Genomic DNA, 12,311 nt, shown 5'->3' with positions numbered 1-12,311 from the left:
ACCGGGTGATCAAAAAGTCAGTATCAATTTGAAACGTTAGTAAACCACGGAATAATGTAGATAGAGAGGTAAAAATTGACACACATGCTTGGAATGACATGGGGATTTATTAGAACAAAAAAACAAAAAAAAATATTGCTAGACGCGTGAAAGATCTCTTGCGCGCGTCGTTTTGGTGATGATCGTGTGCTCAACCACCACTTTCGTCATGCTTGGCCTCCCAGGTCCCCAGACCTCAGTCTGTGCGATTATTGGCTTTAGCGTTACCTGAAGTCGCAAGTATATCGTGATCGACCGACAACTCTAGGGATGCTGGAAGACAACATCCGACGCCAATGCCTCACCATAACTCCGGACATGGTTTACAGTTCTGTTCACAACATTATTCCTCGACTGCAGCTATTGTTGAGGAATGATGGTGGACATATTGAGCATTCCCTGTAAAGAACATCATCTTTGCTTTGTCTTACTTTGTTATTCTAATTAATTGCTATTCTGATCAGTTGAAGCGCCATCTGTCGGAGAATTTCTGAATTTTTGTATTTTTTTGGTTCTGATAAACCCCCATGCCATTCCAAGCATGTGCGTCAATTTGTACCTCTCTATCTACATTATTCTGTGATTTATTCAGTTTTCAAATTTATTCTGACTTTTTGATCACCCGGTATTTTGCGCATGTGAGGTTATGTTTATATGATACATAACCTTCAAAAAGGCTTTCTTCATATACCGTACTAAATTTACGACATTTCGAGAACAGAAGGTTCTAGGAAGACGCGTTATATGTCAATACTTTTATGCTTTCAAGTTCTAGCTATTTTGAGTATACAATTTACATTTGTGTGTCATTTAACTGTCAAAATTGTTTCCTTCGAATAAAGTACTAAATTCAGGAGGCTTCCAGGAAAGTTTCCAGTAGGAAAGCCAATGAAGTCTCAATAACATCAAACTTCTTGCACAAACGTTAAAAGCAGGAACAAATTTTGAAAAAAGACCTATTAACTGCTTTTTGAAATGATTTATATAAATTTAAGTAATAAAGTAGATTAGACGAACCTCTGACGTCCTTTGAATGACGCTAGTAATCATGTGTAGCAGATAATGTGAGTCAAATGTTTCTCCAATCTCTTTTATTTACACTAAAAATTTGACTGACTTCTTTTCAATTTTTTAATTCCATTCCTTATACCTCATATTTTGTCCGCAGTTCGTGGTCTTGCGGCAGCGTTCTCGCTTCCCGGCGGGGTGAGGGATTTTTCCTGCTTCGAGGTCACTGGTTGTTGTTGTGTCGTCTTCATCATCATCATTCATCCCCATTACTGTAGGAGGAAGGCAATGGCAAACCACCTCCAGTAGGACCTTGCCTAGTACGGCGGTGTGGGTCTCCCGCATCGTCCCCAACGCTCCTCGGAGTATGGTACCTCATCATCATACTTCATATTTAGGTCGCCATACTTCTCTAATGAAATATGCGAAACTGCTAAACTTTTGGCAAAAGAAAAGAACAATATGGTCAGTTTCGAAGGAATGGAATGAAATGACACAGTGATTTGAGCAATCCACTCATGTTCCACATGACTACAGCTGAACTCCATTCGGAGCATCCTTATTCTACCGTACATTCGTTTTGGCTGATATGAATTCTGAAGCATATCGTAACAGACTTTTCCCCTTTTCTTTCACGAACTGAGCTTTTGTATTGTCTTTTTTGATCTCGATGGCGTCGTGAAACCAAAAGATAAAGTTCTTCAACAGTCATCAGTACAGAATTTTAGTATGTGAATAACACAGGGCTGAGAATAGGTGACAGTTAAAACGAAATTTCTGATTTATGCTACATATTTCGCTCTGAAGTGGGTATCAGCTTTTTTGTAACATCCTGGTCATTCAGACTGGGGCACAAATTCGGAACCTTGGTTTTCAAGGGGAATTCACTCATGGAATGAGCTATCCAGGCAGGACTCGTCGCTCGCCATCACACCTTTGCGCGCGACATAATCAGTATTTTCTAATATATATGATGGAGAAAGGTAATCACTAATTCTTGACGACGCGAAATTACGCACCAGTACCAATCTGCAGCGATTAACGTCTAGTTTTACATTTACTCTGTCTCAAGAAATAAAAAATTATTAGGATTAAATCCACATGCTCGTACTTTGTAGCACACGGTGTTGACATATGCGACTTAGTCCTTACATGTTAGGCTGAAGTTAATGGATGAAGCCGCAATGGGTTATACAGAACGCAACAAGTGTATTAGCAGTTGAAGGTAAATATTACTATGTATCACCAATAAGAACATAACGTGGGTGTTTCCATTTCCAAGGGAGATTTCCAACTGGGAATTAAGACAGTTTGCGGTAACCACTGGAATTAAAGGTCAACACTGTGTCTTAAGAGTGCGTCTTCATCTAACTTACCTCCTGCCAACACTGACTCAACGCATATTTCATATAAAAATACGGTAATACCGAAGGCGTGTAATCAGATAAATTACTAATCAAATAAATTACCATTCGTTACCAATTTCAACAATATTGGCTCCTTTATGATTCTACTACTTCATGATGTAGCTGGTCCAGATTCATTTGGTGACAACTTGGAACCTTTATCATTAGGCATGAAAATCTGGCTAGTCAGTCCCCTGTAATTGTGTTTTTGGATCTGTATCAGCCCGGAAAACATGTGTGACAGTCGATTTTCAGTTTCTGTGGAAGTCACTCTTTGACACTGTTTTACTAACTACCATATTCAACGTTTTCCTTTTCGATTATTTCCTTCCTAACACCAGTTTATCTGCTTTATGTGTCTAAATATTCATGTTTATCCACTATCTCAACAATGTGTCTTTTGTTGTGCTTAGTTTCACGTTTATATTAAGAGTAAATTGAAATAATTGAGTAGTATTTCTTTTAACACTTTTACAAGCTTAAACACACACTTGTCTCTTCTAAATGCGTGGGCCCTATGTTCCATAACCCCCCCTCCCTCTCCTCTCTCTCGCTCTCCTTCCTCCCGCCTCACCTCTCTCTCTGTCTCTCTCTCTCTCTCTCTCTCTCTCTCTCTCTCTCCCTCCCTCCCTCTCTCCCTCCCACCCTCCTCTTTCTCTCTCTCTTTCTCTTTCTCTCTCTCACACACACACCAGGAGCAACAATGAAATACCTTTGTATGTACGACAACAGTGTTTGGTCACCTTATTTGATTGAGAATGTAGGTTAGTATTTAATTCTTACTCTGTACATATATATTACGTGTAAAGACTCATTGTATGACCGATAATTACTGAGTGTGGTTTATTCAACTTAATGCATGACGTGAATTTAGCTAGTAACTATAGTCGAAAGCTGATGGCGTATCTCCCTTTAACATAGTCTACAACAATTTTAAAATGAACAACACCCTTACTTCAGCTACATTTGCACACTGAGTTCGCAAATATCAAGATTTCTTTCACTTACTCTACTCAGTCTTCCCCGGTTTCTTCTTTTTTCTCGTCTTCATTTCGTTTACCTTTGTCTAGGTTTTTCATAATTCAAATTATGTATTACCTTCGGTCTTCTGTCCCAAAAAAAGCTCTGCTCCTAGTTTCATTGAGTTAGAAGAACTTGAGCGTCTGTGAACAGAGGCAGTGGTGTCAGTGGCACTTTCACAGTAATTCCTGTTTGGTATTTTTTCGCCTTCTTCGTTGCATAACCTGACACGTAGGTTAAAGAACAATGTTAACTAGCTGGAACTCTTTCTTACGTTACTCTGAACACGAATATTGGTTGCTGTTATTTGGCATTTCTGCATAGTTCTATTTCTTCGTTTACATTGATGATTCATCATCAGCAAACTCCAGATTTCCAGGCGCTTATTTCAATTCATATTCTTGAAGGATTAAACTACGTCCATAAATCACGTTTTTACATAAATTTTTATTTCTTTATTACTATATTTAGTTATTTGCTTCGATATTTAAGAGCGTGAAATGACAGATTCACCAAAAGTAGCTGTCACACCTATCTACTTGTGCATTCTCTGGCAGTATAAAGATAGCTCCATTACAAAGTTCTCCCAGCTAATGACTCCTGCGTGCGAATGCAGAAGCAGATGTTCAGTCTTCAGTAGCGTTGGAGGCCATTTTAATCATGCATTGCTAAGAACTAGGTAGTAAACGCAAATAAATGACGGAGTTTTATGGCGAATGTTCCTTGTTGTCGGACATTTCGGACGGTTTTACAGCTTCCCCAAGCCTCGGATGCGACAAGGGGTACGATAGAGACCGTAATCGTCCAGTGATTTGCACCAGCTGAGGCGCCCATTAACCTCGGCCTTCCATAACTTAGGCAGCAGATGGCAACGCCACAAATACCAGCCCAGCTAGGAGCTCACCTCCTTGCGGGACGCCTCCAAGTTGTATCGGAAGTTTCACTCACTTCTAATTGTATCTGTGGACCACGTTTTCAAAACGTCTTGCTCAGAATTTAGGATTTAGGATAAAAAAACGTTTTTAAGTTTTATAATTTTCCTTTTTTTCACTAAGCTGTATTCATTTATGACAAATCTATATGGTATTGATTTCAGACGCTAACAGTTCCATTTTAGGCACCTAAAACACGACATGTGGCTGCAATATGCAGGGACTATTGCTGTAAAACATTTCGTTTCAAAACCTTACATATTTGGTTACTGTTAGCCTCGATATAATCCCGTCCTCTTTCCTAACAACACTCCATCCGAATTTCCCATTGATGGTAACAGTGCTGGAAGTCTTCTTCTGTGAGCTCCTTGATGACTTTTGCTTTCACTGCCTCAGCGGTCTGAAATCTTGTTTCTTTAATACATATTTAACCTTGGTGAATAGATAAAAGACACTTGGTGCTAGGTCATGAGAATATGGTCGGTGGTCTAACACTGGTATGCTGTACGTTGGCAGAAACCTCAGTGCGGTATGTGCGGGTGTGTTATCTTGATGCAGAACCGATTTTTCACATTTCACCATTATTTATTCTTACTTTCTCGTGGAGTGGACCAAAAACTTCAAGGTGAAAATGTTGATTAATACTTTTACTTTCAGCAGCCTAATGAAGATACCTAATTCCATGAATATCGAAAAAACCAAGATTCAAAGCGGTGCATCTTGATTGCTCCATTCGAGCTTTTTTCGCTCCTAGTTAAGTTGGGCCCTTCGAACGCTTGAACTGGTGCTTAGTTTCTGGATCATAAGTTGAAAACCAAGTTGAACACATGTTACCACTCTTTTCAAGAAAGTAGGATAGCTTTCAATTATGTTAAAAGTTTGTGTACAGAAATTATGAAGAGTTTCATTTGTTTCATAGTGAGAATTCTCGGCACTAGTGTCACACACACATGGTATATTTCTCATGGTATATTTGTTATTTAAAATTTCCCTTATGCGTTGTTCGTCAGTTCGTACAGTTTAAGCAATCTATCGAATACTAGGCTGACGGACAGACTAAATCAGATTATCAACTTCTTCGATAATTTCATCCATGTTTGATGTTGAACTGTGTCCCGGGAGTGAGTCATATTTAACGTTTTCTCGGCCGTCATGGAAATTTTTGAGACAGTAAAACTCGTGAACGTGATAAACAATCGTCTCAGCACACTTGTTTTAGTAGAACATAAGTTTCAACAGCAGTTTTTTCAAGTTTCATGTGAAACTTCACGACAGTTGCTCGCTCTGTTAATACACTTACAATTTTTCCTTCAAACAAAATAACAGCTCCTACAAAAATGGGGGTCATGGCCGCACTTATTTGTCTATAGACACCAGAGATGTCGCATTCGACTGAGAAGACTTCATGCTTCACAGCTACAGGTTCTTCACTTTTGTGCCGCGTACTTATTCTGTGACAGCATCAGTATCGTAATTTTATAGCCACAGTTATAATTCATTAATGAAAGTAGTTCTGTAAAGTGTTTCACCTCCTAATAAAAGGCCTCCTAATAAAAGGGGAGGGGGATAAAACTACAATCCATTTATGAATGAAGGACAGAAAATAAGGGAAGAAGAATCGTATGGCACTATCATACGGCAGTACTGGCTGGGAAATCCAGTGGGGTTGTTCGAGCGAATAATCGGAAACGGTTTTCTTTCTCAACGAACAATGGTTCCTCCTTCACAGGATGTGAGTCCGGTCTTAAGTGCGTCTGTGGGTAATTGTAATAGGAATGTGTATAGTGTGGTGTAATGTGTGTTTTGTACGACGATAACTGCAGGAGCAGAAAAGCAATGCTTTAACACAGCCCACTATTCTCGCATGACGCTTAGGGGGCCACTGAGCTCAACCTCCCCATCAGCAGAACAAACACCAGTGTCAGAGACCCTCACCCCATGAGACGCTACAGAGAAGTTTCTATTTTAATGGAGGACACTGCCGCGAAATCTGATGGTCAGGAACTCTTCTGTCTTTGACGACATTTATTGGTAGTGAAAATTTAGTTAACCACCAAGATTCGAACTGCAAATTACCGAAACAAGCACCACTGCATAGACGTAGATTGGCGACTTCAGCTACGTAAGCGGGATGCCGAAGATCCCTTAGTTTTACTGATCAACACAGCAGAACTTCGTCTGAGCTTGGGCACACATTAAGTATTTCCGTCCACTTCTTCACTGCGTTGTGATTCCTTGTCCAAGTGGGTAGGTGACCTCTTTTGCATTTGATCCCATTGTAGAGCTAGGTTCACTTTCAACCCAGACCCAGCTAGCTGATAGTGGGATATGGGTGTTCGCAATTGAGAATCGTAGTAGTGTCGTATCGTAATTTTTAGTTACTACATTTTATTTTCTGCAAGTTTATTGAATACTTTTTAACATTTCAGACATCACACTATCCCAGTCTTCAATGACTGATAACATTAATTTTCATTTTTAGATGGCAGTTTCGGCCTTACATAGCGTACGAAGAAAAATATAATAGTTTAATTAGAGCAGGGATGACGGCTGTACTAGACTTCTAATATATCTGTAGTCAGCAGTATCCATGAAATCGGCGCTGAGAGCCACGAACCCTCAAAAATATCATACCAGATTATTTACTCTTTAATGTTGAAATCACATGGGTAAATAATTCTCCAGAAACCCTTTCCAGGCTCCAGAGTACAATAAAAATTAAAATATATCTTCTACCGATAAAATTCATTTGCATTTTCTCCATAAAATTCAATACATTCAATCCAGCCTAAGAATAATTTTGAGCAAAAGTCAGTTAGGGGCTATAAACATGTATATTTTTAGGTATATCTTGTTTCGTTTCTTTTGGTTCACATTCTGACAGAGGAAGGACAAAAGATTGACCACGGAAAAATTCAGCACCGCTCAACGGTCGAAGATCGTGGAGTATTCATAAAGATGTAAGAAGCGGAGACAGCGCTACAGACTTACTATATACATCGCTTTGAAGTCGTCGCCGCCATTTTAGATGTCCCAGAACATTTGCAGAAGACTCTTCACCCCTGTTTCTTGTTTTTAGTTTCTGTTGAGTGAACGCCATGGTAGTTTTAAATAGTAAATGTTATTGTACATTCGCGAATAACACAATGCCAGGACGGCGTTCTCAGACGTTTTTCTGGTCTTACATGCATTTCTGATCCAGTAATCCGATGCACTGGACCATTCTTTTCTGATATGTTTTGCATTACAAGGAAGAGAAGTATGTAATGTGTAAAGGATACTTCCTCAGCCCAACTTTATCCTTAATGCGAACTGACTACACAATGTTCAGTCTACGCTCTCTTCTCGAACACGCTGAGAATGTATTTTGACACGACTGGTCTGCTTCAAGTCTTTCCTACTCGCAGTGTTCACTTAGAGAACTTCCCAAGCTGAACTGAATAAATGAAACCACTACAGGGTTAGTAATATGAGCCACCGGAATGCAAATGAACTAAGTACTCATGTAATGTAGTTCAATATCTGTCCTCAGTCATCAACAGAAGTAGCTTCACTTATACCCCTTAACACTCTTTATATGATTGACATCTCGAGCTCTGTTGATTACAGAAATATAATTGTTAAAGGCATGTTGTGAATAGCTTTCCACCATTACCCATGAAGTCTATATGAAACCGACTGAAGGAGTAAATACATAAAGCTAAGCAGAGTAGCACATCAATACACTCTGACTGCTGTGAGCCATATGCAGAGTCCATATCCTTCTTCGTATAATAGATTCAATTTTGGATATAATGCAGTGTACATTTCACTTTGTTGCAAAAGATCACTTAATATTAGCTGTTTTATTTACTGATACGACATCCAGGCACTGAGTAATTCTACCGAGAGAATAATCAATATGAGCCCATTAAATTTTGGAGGATGTTATTAAAACCGTCATGTTACGTGCATTCCTTATTGTTGTTTGATTTATTTTTAATGAAGAGAGCCATACGTAAAAAATTGGAGGAAGTAGGACAGTCAGGATCAAAGGCTAGTTGTCTAATGGTTGTTTACATCAATTTCTACTTGAATTTAGTCAGCTATGGTGTTACGTCGTCGTGCCTCATTCGGAAATCGCAACCATTTTGTAAACTGAAGTTACGTAAGTAATCTGTGTGGCAGACCGACTCAAAACACCGTTCTTGTTTTTTTTATCATCAGTAGTGCTGTCACGTCAGAATAGTTGGGTCTGATTTTGCTATCAATATTTGAGGAACGTGTTCAGTATCTCTCGATAAATTGTATCTTTTTATGCAAAAAATGCTATAGCACGTTTCACAAAAATTCGCACTTCATTGATGCTTCTTGTAAACAACTGTTAGAAAATTTCGTTTCGTTAGATCTTCCTGATACCTGTGATTGCTGATGCGCTTTCAATCGTAATGCAAGGCTTCCGTCAATATTGAAAGTTATGGTTTCATCTTCCTCTACCGCCTTCACCCAATACCTTACGTTTCTCTTAGTTTTCTTGGTTATAATTCCCTAACAGAATGAATCCAGATATACGTTTAATTGGTATACTTCTTTAGCCATTCATTTCACATATTATCGGATATTAAAAACGAGGTATGAGTGACACATTCCCAAAATGTTTTGGGGAGTTTGGTAGAATATAAACAGCTTTAGCGTGAATTTTATTCCATCGTCCTCATTTGTTACTTGACATTTTCTTTTAGAACACATTAAAGATGTGCTGAAATTAGAAAAAATAAAGCTCCATACGTTCAAAGGTATTGTACAGAAAATATGCTTCTTCATGTCAACTTTACTTTTTATTAAAAATTGTGTAATACCTTTGGCAACGTGTAATGAAAATTACATACATTCAGCAGTTTTAGTTGCTCGTTAAACATCTCTTCAACTACTTCGTATAAATCTCAGAATGATGAAGTCATTACTTCGAATTAATTCTAGGGAGTGAAATCATTCGGCCTAATCACAATGAAAAATCTCGTTACACAACGAAAATTTTCAAATTCAATATACGAATGAATTCTGCACCAGAATAATCGTTTGCTTTACTGTTATACAGTGGTGAAGTAACCTTGTGGTGGGCTGAGATAGTTACGGAAGATATACAGGGTGACTTTTCTACTTAGACACAAAACATATACATTTCCCCAATCATAGTAAAGTGTAACTGTTACATCCTGTGCTGCTCTGATGAAAAAAAGCCTGCAGTATATATTTAATATGAAGATTAATAATTTGCATCATATAGTTATAAAATACAAATCAAGGAAATAACTGTGTTGTCTCATGTTATCTTCAGTCACTATTGTCATGCAGTCACACCTTTTCAAAAACGTTTCTTAAGCTTATGAACAAGAAATGCGTCCGCTTGGCATAGAATCTGATTATAACTAGAAACAATGTCCATATGCCCTAACCATTATCACTCACTCTTTCTCTTCATTATTCGTCATAATCATTGACCCATTCTATTACAATATGCATCACAAATCTCTAATTGTCATCTAAAGTACCTAACCAACAGTGGCCTAATGATTATAATACAACATTAATCATATTCGCTGTCTTAGCCTCAATAGATACTTCAAATAAGAATTTCCCGCTCTATCTTCTTCCTCTTACTTCCACTTAGACAACACCTCATAGCTATAATCATAAATATTTCACATCAGCAAACACAGATTCACTATCACACAACAAACTCTGAAAAATTTCTTACATTAAAAAAAACCTGTCATTCTTCTTTTCAGTCTACACAATTATCGTCCTAACAGCCTGTATGTCTCATCGAAAGTGATGGAAAATGTTATATGTCTCTGTGTTATCGCTGCTGCGTATAGCCAAAAATATTTCTCAAGTGAACAACACATTACTGATAACCTGTGGGTCCTCTCAGAAATGGTTTAAAAATATACTCTCAGTGATCATTTTATTAGGAATTATTTATTCTTATTCAGTTTCTAGATGAAATTTCGAACTTCGCAACATTTTGTTTAGCGTACGCATCGTGGTAGCAAATCGCTCGATTTGTCTCGTGAGAATTGAAGGTTGTTGTGCGAGGATAGTCGCCCGATCCTTGTGATGCCTGCCACGCGACGGGAGTCGTCCTGGCATGCGGTGCGTTCTTGCATGGACTGATTTTTTGCCTTCACTTTTTCTTTGAAGCAATCTTCAATGATATATGGTTTAACACAAAACTTATTTTGCTCTTTGACCTGGACTTTATATTGAAAACCCTTAATAGTGCTGGCACATTCTGTAGAAACAATGGAATGTGTGCGTAAATGTCAAGAAGACCCTTTCTGTCAGTTTCTGTACCTTGCTCTACTCTATCCACCTTTTCCTGAATGACACTGTACATCGATTTCCTGATGCATTTCGTCGTAAAAGGTATATGCACAACATGTGGCATTACGAAAGTGCTCGGATGGAATTCGCGATCGATTATCTGTCAAGAAATATCAACAATTTATTTCTTCTTTTTGTTTCGAGATGCAATCTTTAAATGTTAATGGAACTGACCTACATTTCTCTTCCACACCTACTTTCTTTTAGAAAACAAACCCCTAATATTATTTCAGTGGGCAAGAGAGGAACAACCAAGAAATTTATCGAAATTTTATAACCTTGACACAAAAAGTCTAAATGGGTATAATGCTTCACGTCAACACTTTTTTCAGAAATCGCTCTTTGTATTGTAATCTTACATAAAGTCGGACAATCTGTTGTTATCATACGTTTGTGGAATGCAGTGTCACTGTCTATAGAAATAAGGCTACCAAAGTGAAGGACAGTGGAAAGTGTTGTGTTGCCTGCTGATATGTCTTTTATCGGATGTGCTACAAAGTTTTGTTTGTCTTCAGTCTCCTCCAGTAAAATATCTCTAATGACTTCAACACGAACGAAGTTCAAAGTTTCGGCAGCGACGTGTTTTGTGCGAACCAAAGAATTGCTTCCTGCCATAGTCGTGAGTCATTGTCTTGTATTGCTGTCTGCTGTGTGTGTGAAAATTGTACTGGAATTATGTCATTTGAATCTCTGTCTACAATGGTTGACAAATTTTCCATTTGTGTTGTCAGTCATCAATTTCTTGTTTAATTGTGCTTAACTGTTTTTTTCTTGTTCAGAATTTAGTGTCAAACTTTCAACTACTTCGCCAATTTATTTTACCGTTAGGTTAAGGTGTTCTTTCTGTTCTTTTATCTGTGTAACTATCGAACTCTGAACAACAGTGTTGACAGAAACTAACTATTCATCCTTGCCATTACGCTGACTTCTTTTAAGGTTTTGGTGGTCTGTTTCATGGTCAAGTAATCTTGTTGCTGATTACTGGTAGAATACCTTTTAATTTCATCCGGAAGTGATATACTAATTTCTTCCAGTCACTTGTCGATTTTCTTACTCATTTCATCTTGTGTTGCTTAAAGCATCTGGAGGATTGATTCTAGAAAATTTCGCTGATTCACCCAGTGTGGTTCTACATAGTTCTTCACTGAAGGTGACGTGTGTTATGTTCGTACAAAAAAAAATGACGGGAAACCTGGTTCTGGTGTGTCTATTACCATGAAATGATCAGTGTTGTTCGCTAACTGGTTAATGATTGTGGATCAGCGCGATTTCCTGCAGTCTCATGTGAACAGCTGGTGTTTGCTAATCACTCGAGGTGGTTTATCTCGTCCTGTACCGACTCATTTTGCAACACATCATGTTGCCTTCTGCTATAATGAACTTTCATATTGTTTACTGTTGTACGTTAATATGATAAAACACTATTTCTTGGAGAAACAAAACTGCTACAATAACCAAACAAGCAAAAACGAATCTTTGTTATTTTGCACTCAAATATTTAACAATGAAAGAAATCCACTTAGGACCTTCACTATTAAGC

This window comes from Schistocerca nitens, chromosome 2 (genome assembly GCF_023898315.1).
Source record: "Schistocerca nitens isolate TAMUIC-IGC-003100 chromosome 2, iqSchNite1.1, whole genome shotgun sequence".
Lineage (NCBI taxonomy): Eukaryota > Metazoa > Arthropoda > Insecta > Orthoptera > Acrididae > Schistocerca > Schistocerca nitens.
This window is presented reverse-complemented; position numbering follows the sequence as displayed.